Source organism: Sinohyriopsis cumingii, chromosome 18 (assembly GCF_028554795.1).
Source record: "Sinohyriopsis cumingii isolate HCF-2022 chromosome 18, ASM2855479v2, whole genome shotgun sequence".
Lineage (NCBI taxonomy): Eukaryota > Metazoa > Mollusca > Bivalvia > Unionida > Unionidae > Sinohyriopsis > Sinohyriopsis cumingii.
In genome coordinates this window covers 226,352-239,619 of record NC_142978.1, presented here as the reverse complement: position 1 = coordinate 239,619, position 13,268 = coordinate 226,352, and positions in this window count along the sequence as shown.

Here is a 13,268-nt window from a genome sequence, read left to right as displayed (position 1 = left end):
GATTTATTTGTTCAATGTTATACATCTGGAAATGACACTTGTGACCCTAATAAACCAATTTTCGAAACCAACCCTTGTCGATAGGTGGGATTAAGGTGTTACATTGCCCACCATTTTGCATAAGAATATCACTTTGAAAATAGTGCATATGATACCCATGCGCAAAGTAAATGTCCTGCAAAACAGATCAAAGAGTTATCTACCTTATGTACTATACTTAACGAAGTAACTACATGTATGTTGTACTGCTGCCGATGCGTCTAAATAGTCAAACCTAGGTGATTCTGATATGCCCTGAAACCTTTTTGATTATAAACTAGAAAGTCTTCATAGCGATCCCCACCCCCTACACCCCGTTCGTCCAACTGAGTAACCAGTTCTATTTTCACTCCATGTACTAACGAGTAGATTTAGTACAAGAACATCTTACCTAAATGCAATATATAGTTATCTCCCTTACTCTTTCGTGAAGCACAATATGTAATACACGTACCATTGCTTCATGAAAGTATTATTAATTTTACAAACTAACTAAGATTGTAGTATGATTAAGCATCTTTTCCAAGTAATTTAACTGACTTCTTTGCTTCAGGGTGGCTAAATCTGTTGCAGTGTTTACTCTAAATTTTCTCTCCATTCTGCAATGTTGCGAACACCATGGAATCGTATACCCATGTAGTTTCTGCAGCGTTTATTTTTCCGACCTTATCCATAAATTCCAAAGTTGCTTTGGTAATGTCCTCTCTTAACAGGAGTCCAGATCCTTTCAACTTTTTTACTAGTACCTTTTCATTTGGTCATTTGTCTCATGAATCGGCAAATTTGCTCTATCTGCATTTTCATCAAATCAGTCCAGTGGGTGTGCTATACTCATATCTTGTGGTCCAACATTGATAAGGGCGTGTGTGTGATTTAGATTTTCAACGTAGATTTTACAATTGCTCAGTCATATCGCTACGATATCAGCAGTGTGGCAGTTTATAGTGATGTCTAGCACTGCAATGGGGCATCATGTCGCAGACATGTATCATCATGTCCAACCCAGTCACATTATCTTGCCACCAGGCCGACCAGCCGTAATAGCGAGGCAGCTGTTAGTACCATTTGTATAAGTGTTTGGTATGTCTTTGTCGGGGTTCGAACGCACGACCTCCCGCAGCAGAGAGACTGAGCCCACCAACTATTTCGTCAAACAGAACCTTCTATCGAAAACACTCTTGATAGAAGATTTGTCTTCACAAAATAAACCCTTCTGGTCAGAAAACACTGATAAATAGGCTTTCTTCGCTGACCAGAAGGGTTATCTCATGAAAAATATCTACCTATATAACTACTTCTCGATACAAGGGTCTACTAGACGAAACACTCGGTGGCTCAGTCTCTCTGCTGCTCGAAATGCTTGCATTTCTAATCCTAGGATTTCTGGAAACGCTAGCGTTTCTAGTTAAAAATTGTATCTAACCCAACTCGATACCGTGTCCGAGGATCATGTAAATTTATCGTTACAAATCCGTGTGGTTTTGCCTGAGCACGACTAAAGAAATTTCTGAATTTATTTATGTCCATGTCGCCGCTGCACCAAGTCTGATGTATATTTCGTAACGTGTGTGCGTCAACGCCGTTAAATACCGCGAGAACGTTACAGTTATCTCTGATCACTTTCGGAATTTGTGTATACCGTTGAGTTACATAAATCACATCAGTGTTTTTGTGTCGTCCACGTGAAAATATCCTGGCAGGGTTTGATTGTCGTCGCCATAAATTAAAAATTTAAGTTAACAATAATGGCCAACATTGGAGAAGCACATTCTGCTAGACTACCTCGAGAGCGACTAGAAGCAATAAAAAAATTTCTTCCTGTACGAGATAGTGTAAGACAAAAATTACAAGCACGGCAGCAAGCACAAGTTGAATTTGCAACAGGTGCAGAAGAATTATTTAAACCCGTTACAACAGCTACTGAAAAAGCTGCGATGGTCACTGAAAGAGATTTACTGGGAGATCCAGGTGATATAACAAAACCGGGTATTCTTCCAGTGCTAAAACAAACCGCTGAGCAAACTGAAAAGATTGCTAGGAGAACTAAACAAACAAAAAAGATTTTACCAGAGCTTCCAACTGATATAGCTGCGGCAATACCGCCCAAAGAAGAAGAAGAAGCTGCTTCAGAAGTAGTACCAGAAACAGCTCCAGTTAATGCTAAGGTTGATTTGGTTGATAAATTTATAACGAGTGCTGTTGATGGTTTAAAAAAAATGCCAGAAGATCAGTTAGGTCCAATGGCTTATGTGCTTTTTGATAAGCGAAAAAAAATTTAAAACCCGAGCACGCGAAGAAAATGGGTCGTGATGAATGGTATAAGGGTATATTTCGTGGGTATTATGATGTTCCTCAGGTTAGACAAGACAATCCTAAATGGGCTGATTTTATTGGCAGTATTAACAATTATCTTGAGAAACCTGCTAAACAGCAAGAAAAACAAGAGCAAGATATTCTCGTGGATCTTGGGCTTATTGATCCTCCTAAAAGTTTAACACCATTAAAAACACAATCGACTAGCACAAAAAAAACATCTGGTAAAGGTTTTGGGGGTGATTTTATTCCCTGCCCTGATAATATCATCAATGATGTATCACAGTCAGAAGTTCTCTTAGGAGGAAGGCGTGCCGGAAATAACTCACCAGAAATAATTAATGAAGCGGCTGATATCTGTCAGCGATTATTTCAAGGCGGCATCATGGATACTCACATCTATCGAGAACTTATTGATGAACTCGTGGACAGCGACTGAAAGTCGCCGCGATTGAAAATCGCCACAACTAGTTAAATAAATAACTAATTAAATAAAATGATCGTACACAATTCTTGTCGTAGACCAGTCATGGTCAGGGTCGTAAATTCACGAGTACCCGTATACAGGATGACTTATGGAAACGATGAAAGCCATTGATGTTATTAAAGATAAAGCTACTGGCGCTGTTGGTAGCGCTGCCAGTAAAGCATTCCTGGCAATCAAGGACAGACTAGCACGACTGATACGTAGAAAACCTCCGCCGGTAAAATTACCAGCCACCGCAGACATGCCAGCAAATGGTAGTAAAGTAATAAATGAAGCCGCAAATCAAAAACTAGCGGCGCTGATAAATCCTGAACAAATAAACACAAGTTTGGTGGCTGGAAGTGGTCTTCGTTTAAGACGATAACTTCTGTAATAAAATGTTTAAACGGGAATCCGACCCAGCATTCGACATGGACGAACCGGTCCTTAAAAATGAATCAGTGCGTGATTATCAGTATTACTCTTATGACGCGCGAGAACCAAATAAACGAGGACGAATTGAATTGCAAGTTCAGGATACAAGTAGATATTTCCTGCCCGCTAAAGCATTTATTGAAGTAGAAGGTGAAATTAAAAAAATAGATAACACAGACTACGTGGGTGCGTTTAAAATCGGTTTAGTCAATAACGTCAATTATGGCCTTGTTTAGTAGCGCCATATATATGATTGATGGAAAAAATATCGAATCGATTCAGAATGATGTTGATGTTGCGATGTTGCTACAACAATAATTGGTCTAACGAGATATTCTGATGATTATACAAGATCAGCTGGTCCATCAATGATGTTTGCCAAGGATAATTCTAATCATCCTGTCAGTGATCAGTACAATATTAGACGACCAAGAAACTTTGCCAACAACGCCGACGCTGATGTGTGGCCGGTGGTTCATGGTGCTAATGCAAATTACAATTAAGGTTTTCATACGCGTAAATTAATGTTGAGCGGAGATAGTAGAAAATTTTCTTGTGCGATTCCGCTGTCGCATATGTTTGGATTTTGCCGAGATGTCAGAAAGGTAATTTTCGTAGCAAAACATACCGTCGTGCTTGTTAGAAAAAATGACGATAATGATGCGCTATGGCGAGAAGCTGGTGATGCTGGTAAAGTATTAATAACAAAAGTATCACTGTGGATGCCGGTAATGACTCCTGCAATTACTGAAGAACAACGACTGCTTTCTTTTATGGATCAAGGTGGTAAAGTGTTGTTATCGTGGCTTACAACAACCACAGATAGTATTCAAAGTAACATCAATGGTTTATTTACATGGCATATAGTATCACAGCAGGGGGTTTCCGCGCCGCGACATATTTTCATTGCTCTTCAAAATACTGCACGAGTAAACTCACAAACACATTCGCATATGATATTTGATCAACTTGGTATCACTGACGTTTCTCTGAGAATAAACGGACATCAAGAACCATCTGAGAACATACTGTTAAATTTTGGTAATAATCATGTTGCACGTGCATATCAACGATTGACAAAGTATCTAGCGCGTGATCTAAATATCGATACTGGTTTGCAAATATCACAACTGGATTTTATCTCTCATTATCCAATCTATTACTTCTCGTTAGAGCATCTTGATTTAACCAGACAGTCTGTCGTTGATATTCACTTTCGGGCTACCGTGAATAGAGACGTAGGAGCTATAGCTAATTACAGAGCAATCGCGGTCATACTTTCCGATAAAGCAATGTTGCTTGAAGGTGCTGGCGGCCGAATGATATTCGCTGATGCACCAGTGGAAAATATGTAATATTTTCCGAAAACATGTAGCATTGCTAAAAGCAATGCAATTAGATCAATCTCGTATTAAATAAAATGTCATACAGTCATGTTAATGTCACTCTGACTCCTGGTCAGGTGAAGAAATTACAATCGAAGAAAGCGAGCACATGTGGGACAAAAATAACACTAAAACACGATCAGCTAATGGGCGGTCCAAACAAACTGTCATTAACTAAAACCCAGCTAAAACATTTCAATAAAGCAAAGCAAGCAACGACTGGAACTCAACTTGATTTCTCTCCTGCCGCGGTCAAAGATATGGTTAAAACAGGCGGTATATTTCCTCTTCTCGCCGCGATACCAGCACTGATAGCTGCTGCTGCTCCCGCAGTCGCAAAAGCAGCCGCGTTAGGAGCTGTTGCAACAGCTGCTGGAATGGCATTAAAGAAAGCCACAGGGAAAGGATATAAAAAAAGGGACGCGGGTTAAGACTTCCAGGAACTCCACCCTCATGGTACCCAAAACGGTTCTGAAAACCGCTAGTTTTCTACCGATGTTGAAGCTTCCAGCTTCTAATTTTGATTTGCTTGATGCTGTTAAACAATTAAATATAAAGAACTTCAGAGGCGTCTTTATGCGAGATCAATTACCAACACGACCGAATAATCCAGAAACCGGAATTATTAATCTTGATAACAGTGATGGTCCAGGAACTCACTGGGCTGCTTACGCGATCGATCCACGTGGAATTATCTATTTTTATTCGTACGGGCTAGCACCGCCAATTGAGTTTCTGAATTATGTCAGCAGAGTACAAAGTACTCTGGTGCCAGGCACTGCAATTTGGTATTCAACGTTACCAACACAAACACTGACCGATCCTCCAATATGTGGCCGTGAAGTATTAAATGTTCTTGATGCGATCTCGAAATCAAAGATTTGTCCTCACAAAATCGTGCACGAGTACACTATGGGTCGATTTAAACAGTTTCCTATCAAATAATGGTTGATATTTACGGAAGATCTCTTCTCGAAACAAAGAAAAAAAAAAAAAAACGCGCCGATGTGGATTTATCAAAATATGCGACCAAGGATGAAATCGATAATCTTTTAAATCTGACCGGGATAGACCCAGATGAGGTTGTTATTTTTCAAGACCGGCACGGAAAACTAAAAACCAGCGATATCAAATGGCATGAAATAATTCGTAGGGTTATTGGAGCTACTCCGGGTAACATCCCTGTGTTCACTGACAGCGGAAAAATCAGAGATTCGCTGATATCAATCGCGGCGTTGCGAGATGATATGCACAAAGTTGCAGTAAAAAAGACCGGTGATACAATGACAGGTGAACTCAGTATGAACGGCAACAAAATAACCGTTTTAAGAGATCCAACATCGGTGGAAGATGTCGCAAACAAACAATATGTTGACGCAAGCGCTAGCGCCGTTGACAGTAAACTAACAACGTTGCGAGCCGAGTATGATGTTCATGTAAACGCGTTTACAAATCTCCGTAGAAATTTTAGTAAAACTAATGAAACCGCAGAGGAATTCTTTGGTACTTCGGACACCGTTGATATGAAGCTTTCTGAGATCAAGATCAACATTGACGCGATCAAACAAACACAGCAGGATATCGTATCGGGGATTCCTGAAATCGTTAACAAAACCAGTTTGATTAAAATCCCATCTGGAGTAACTCCCGGGCATATTACCAATATAGTATACACGGTATCATCTGGATTTGCAACATGGTCCCGACAAAATAATACTATCAAATATACATCAACAGTCACTGGCGTGTACAGACTGTCTGTGTTCAGTGCCGCTAAATTTGAAATCTTCACAACATATCCCTGGAGACATTCCACCGACAAGTATTCCGGGGTTGTGACTATCATATTAAATAGCGGAACCGAAGAAACATTAATACTGGAATCCGCCGACAAGAAATTAACCGCAACATCTTACTGGTGGTGTTTGGAATTTGTAGCTGAAACGCCTCAGTTGGTTACTGCGTAAAATAATAAATGACAACGACAGTGACGCAGTTGCCAACAACAGCGCAGCAATACAGATATGACCAAGTACGCGAATGGCAGTCAGAGTTAAAAAATACCATCAACGAATATACAACAAAGGTAAAAAAAATACAAGCGGCGTGTAACCATGTTAGACACAATAGTATATTCGGTGTCAGCGATAGTTGCATCCACGGGTGTGTTATTATCAGCGCTGACACCAGTGGCAACTGCAATCGCGGTCACAATTACAGTTTCAGCATCAACGACAATTGCAGGAGTTGCTAATATTATCGCGAAAAAAATATCCTCGTGCGCGCTAACAAAATTGCACGAGTATAAAAAGTTAAACAGCGCGGCCACGAGCACCTACTCGAAATTGTCGTCGTTGATATCATCCAGACTTGACGATACAACAATATCAGATTCCGAATTCGCGCAGATGGCAGCCGCGTACAACGATTACGAAAACACAAAGTGTTTTTCAAAGAACTTCGATTTGAAACGACAGCAAACGAATAATGACGGAATTACTTCAGCAGATAGTCGCAAATACAAGCCCGGCGCGAACATCTTTGTTAACAGTAACCTCAACTAAGCCAGAATTCAGTATTAATTTTCCAACTGCGATTCCAGTAAGCGAGATCACGTTAGCACAATTACGAGTATATCACAGTTGGCCCAATATCAGATCAAAATCGTTTGGTGGATTGCCAGCAAATAATTCGTTTGTGTTTGCATATAAAAATAACACCGATGGTACCCCAGACTGGAACGTCATTGGGTTACCAACCGGGTCTTATCAGATTGAAGAGATCAACGAGGAATTACAACGTCGAATAAAAAGAATCACCGGGAAGGAATCAAAAATAGAAATAACTGTTCATGAGCCAACGCTGTCATCCGTGATCGAAATAAACACCCCAGACTACGCCGTGGATATATACAACAGTTCAATCAGAACAGTGTTAGGATGGCCTGAAGTCGCTCCACTGGCACAACCAATACCACCTGAACCTAAAAAGTCTGACTATGTCAGTGACAAACAATCATATCACGGAGTGTTACCGATATACGAGGACAATTTAATTCAGCTAAAAAACGCAACGTTGGGCAGTATATTTGAATTTCACAGTAAGGATAATATCAAATGGTTTTTTTACTTATGAAAGGGATCTCCAAAGAGGAACAGCTAAATACTTTGATACAAACCTAGATGAGATCAATCATTACTTCAAATTTATTGATGAAGAGCATAAGAAACAATTACAGCAACTACGGCAACTTTTCCAAGAACATATTTTTGATACATCACTACGCAGCGAAATTATTAAACAAATTGAGATATTAAATCAGCTCGCATACGATATGGAATACTTCAATCAGCGATTAATTCAGGCGATAATCGATCATGTTGACGGCGTAACCAAATATAAGCAACAATTTTTAAACTTCTTTAGAATACCAGAGGCGAATCTACCAAATTTTAAACTTCCCTGTTATAACGTTCCCGAGTTAAGAAAATCCGTCACTGACCTCATCAATGAGTCCTTCGATGACATACTCGCACAATACAGAAAAACACTGCCGGAGCCAACTATCCTCAGACACAACAATAACACCGAAGGGCAAGGCCGTCATGTATCCCCGGGCATCGTAAATATAACTTCAGTGGTCGCGGTCAATCTTGTGTGTGATGTCATTGATGACAGTTTCAACACAGACACGACAGTATCAAATCAAGCCCAGCAAGGGTTTGTTCTTTATTCATTTACTCCGAAAGAACCACCTGGATTTCTGATTGTGCAAGAGCCAATCAATCCGGTCTATCTACGATGTCATAATCCATGGCTGACCAGAATAAATTTCACGCTGACAGACCAGTCTGGGAATCCCCTTGATTTACGGAATGAAACACTACATATTAGTCTCCTGGTAAAATCGTAAACGATTTTCAGTCTTAAAGGAGACTAGAAATCAAAATATTCCTTCTACGTATGTAATTCTGTACAGATTTTAATTCGACTGTCATGTTTATAAATTAAATATCGTAAGCGGGTAGTGATTTTATTGCATGGAAGATACCACGATTCCGTAAATTGCCGAGTTTTTCCGAGTTTTAATGAGACGACAGATCACGTGGTACCGTGACGCAATACTAGCCAGTCCTCGAATACAAACATAAACATTGGCGAGCGAGGCAGACGAAGGAGACCATTTTGGGTTGCATATTCAAAACTTGAATCTGCAGTCTGATATAATAGTTTATGTACTGTACTGGTCAGTACTAAAAGATTTTTTTTAGGCACAGGCCCCGGGCTGGTGACTTAAATAAACTCAAGCCCTGGCTGAAATTCCACAAGCCCGGACAGTTCATACCTGTCAACTCTCAAGCCGGGAGAAAAACGTCCCGATTTTAGGGGTATTTCCTCATCTACATCCCGATCTCATAATATCTCTAAATTTTTCGCAGCGAAGTCCCGATTATTACATTATGTCTGTCAATTTTCATTTGTCAGAAGAAAAAAAAACCCAACCCCAAACCATTTATAAATAGATATAACGTATGCAATCCACAGTCTAAACTGCCACACTGCAGACATCGTAGTGATATGACTGAAAAATTGTTAAAGTTACGTTAAAATTCAAATCGCACGCACACACGTCTAAATCCGGCACTGGACGAAATAATTAATATCACACAACAGTTTGTTTTTTTCTTCTTCAGTAAATAGAACGTGAACATTAAACATTATTCAAGTAAATTTCAGATGTTTTTATACAACTACAACAGTACTATAGTATAAAAAAAATTAAAAGAATAAAATTGTCACCAATTAGCTTAAATGAATGATCACTGTGAAATTTTCTCTGCAAACAAAATCGCATCTCCATTTCCGCCAAAGAAACTCGGCCAGTTAACATCTGACATTCCTCTACCGTATATGTAAAGTTTAATTACCATGATTAAATTACAAGGAATAAAACAAAATATACCATGCAGTATATGTGGCCCTAAAGAACTAATTCTAAATAAATATTTTGTTCAGCAGACAGTGTTACATGCATTAAGACTTAAACCTGAAGTCCATGGCATTGTAAGTAACAACAAAATAGGCATCGTTTATTTTGGCAATCAATTGCTGGTGTTTACACATACACATACTGTCGAACATGGTTTCTTTGAAGTATGTCCGAAGGGCAGTCCTTTTCAGAAGATCAATGCAAGGATAAGGAGTATGTTCATTAGTCCCACCGGCTTTATTGTTTGCGTACTTAAATCAAAACTTTAGCTATTTTGCAATTTAGCCAGAGCTGACCAGAATATGCAAAATGGGCTTGTCCTGGGTGAATAATAAGGCGTATCACATGGAGGAAAGGTACGTCCCATGGGCGCTCGCACATTGGGGCAAGAGGTTGGGGGTTGGGTCAATAGCCCCCCCCCCCAGTTTCTATAGTCAGCCATTTAATGTGAAACTTTGACCTCTTTTATTTTAATCGCTGCTATTTAAACCGCCCAAGGAATAGTTTTATATCAGTTCCAATCATTACAGATTACCGTTTATACATACTACATGTATACAATGATTTTTTTTTAAATCTGTAATTTTTATAAGATTACTGAAAATTGTGTTTTCTCGAAACACGACAGGTTTAGAATATTATTTTTGACAAAGCCTCCATTTGATTAAAATCAAATCTAAATTTCACCTTGGACAGTAGTGATTTGATTTAGATTGTGCCGTGTTAAGGCATGTATGTCAACATCTTGAAAATACATTTACTAATTTCACCAGCGCGATCCAAGTTTCCTCAGGCAAACAATTTTTGTTTCGACAAGCCTGACGGGCACCTCACTTTGAATACAGGATGGGCCAGAACTAAAACCAGAGGGTCCCAGGGTGTCGGGCTATCAGATTTATTTTTAGCACTGCTGGTGTAGATAAAAGATCTGTGAATTGCTTGTTGCATTTTGTGGTCACTTACTCGGCCTTCTGCCTATTTTCGTAACTCGCACGTTTAACACTTTTCCCAGGATTTAAAATATTCAACGTTATGTCTGGAACAGCGCCAACTTTTAGTCTAGGCCTAGCATTTGCGTATCCTTGAGCTGCCATTTTTTCAGAATCCCTCTCGTTACAGTCCTTTGAGAAATGTAACGAGCAGATAGTGCTGTATGGTGTTGCTTTGAAATCAACTCGTTTGTAATAATGTATCCATTCTTTCATTATGCCTATATCGTTCGGAAAAGAAAAAAAATGTTGTCCACAGGCTTTTATTAATGTTCTATTACACCCGTAAGCAACGCAAAACGGTATTGTCTTTTACTCTGCCAACTCCCACTTGTGCTGCTGGAGTCGCTACTATGACGTCACATCCCGAAAGTAACCGAATAGGCGCGGAAATTTTGCATACGAGGTCACGGAAATTCAGCTCCTCGAAGATAGGCCAATATTTTAATATTGGCATTACGGTCGCAGATGATACTTCAGAATAAGGTTTTCTGCTATAGTACTTTTATTATTATTCTATATTTCCATTGGTTTCTGGTCTCCTTTAAGACTTCCAAGTCCTAAAAATCTTCGATTTTCGGGACTTTCATCGTAAAACGATTTTTCAATTAATAATATTATATTATAATAATGTCCCAAAAGTCAAAGACTTCCCAGAAATGCAAAACATTTCCGAAAAAATGTGATGATGATTTCATTGATGATAGCAGTGACATCACCGACGACGACAGCAGTGATGTAACTGACGATGATGTCACTGATGTCACTGACGATGATAACACTGATGTCACTGACGATGATAGCAATGATGTCAGTGACATCACCGACGACGACGATAGCAGTAATGACACCGTCAACATAAAAAATATTTCAATAAATTATAAAAAAAATATAACACTAGTAAAAATCGTTTACGATTTCACAATTAATCAAGCAAGTATCATATAATGTATCACCACGTGAAATGTTTCATATATGATAAAGTACTTCTTGATAACGCTGTCAGAACCGGAAAAGTTACCCCGGTAAAAATAATTGTTGATATATACGGTCACGACGATTTTATACTGACTGATGCACAACTGCAAGTATTGATAAAAGATCATGTTGTGATCGCGCATTGCGATACACATCAAATCCTCGAGTATATACGCTTATTTAGATCGTTAGATAGATAAATATATATATTTATAAATATGTACCACTACATAAATGTTTTTGTGTATGACAAACAAACACTCGAGCAAGCAGTCAAGGCTGCATTTGCACAAGAAGAAATTAACGTTAAATTGCTCATTGATGAATACGGAGAAGAAGATTTCTTACTAACACAGCAACAGTTAGATAGTCTCAGACGCGAGCATATTACCGCAATAGTATGTGACAGAGATCAAATTCTCAATTATGCACACTCCTGCATTGAACCCAACCAACTAATCACCCTGATTTCATCAGGGATTTCATCTCCTTGATTTCATCCTTGACTTTGTCAAGGGGGAGTAAAAAAAAAAGTAATATTTTTTTTTACTTTCGATTTCACTTCCAAGTACTTGACTTTGTCAAGGTGACAAAGTCAAGGTGAGGTATTTACTTCCTCGTCAGTGACTTTGTCAGTGATTTCATCATCCTTGACGCTGTCAGCGGACATACAATGTTTCAATTTTCTAACGCGATTATTTATTATCTTTTTTGTTTCATACTCGGCTGCCAATGCCAGCATGATCTTTTCAATGGAACAAATTCATTTATTTGTGCTTCTTCTACGCTGGCCAGCGATTTATACAAATTATTTTGGATCATCTTTATGAATCGATATTGAGCAGGAAGAATATAACGCCCTGCTTCATATAACGATTCAAAATCAGACAGAATTGTTTCAGGATTTAGTGATATATTAAATCCTTGTTTTTCTAATTTTTTAATAGCATCAATAGCATCATTTTAATAGCATCAATCACATTATTTTCGTGATTAATATTTATATATATTTTTATATATTTAAAATAAAAATATGTGGGCGTTTTGACCCTTGTATTTACATATATAACTTAATTCTAACTTATCCTAGGACGGTACAAACATATAACTTAATTCTAACTTATCCTAGGAGGGTACAAACATGTAACTTAATTCTAACTTATCTTAAGACGGCACAAACACATAGTATTTACAATATTTACAGTAGAAGCATATTTACAGCAGCAGAAGCATATTTACAACATTGTATTTACATATAACTTAATTCTAACTTATCCTAGGACGGTACAACATATAGACAGCACAGACAGATGCGGGGTTATATTCTAAGTCCAACAAAATTGCACCCCCTCCCCCAAAATCAATCCCGTTGGGTGGTAAAAGACCACCCCTGACGGGGCGATAACGGAGAAAGTTGTGCAACTTCGTTGGGTTTCGAAACCCCGTATATTATTCGGACGATATTGTATATAAACCGACTGATACTTGGAAGCTCAAAAATAGCTCACGCGATGGGCGTGACTTGTTTAAAATGTTTTTTCTTAAATATGATCGTGTGGAAAATACAGATGTACCATAACCCAGAAAAAGTGTAATAAAATAGTGATATTGTCTGTAAAAAAAAAAGATAAATACGCCTTTGTCATTCTTGACGCTGTCACCTTGATAAAATC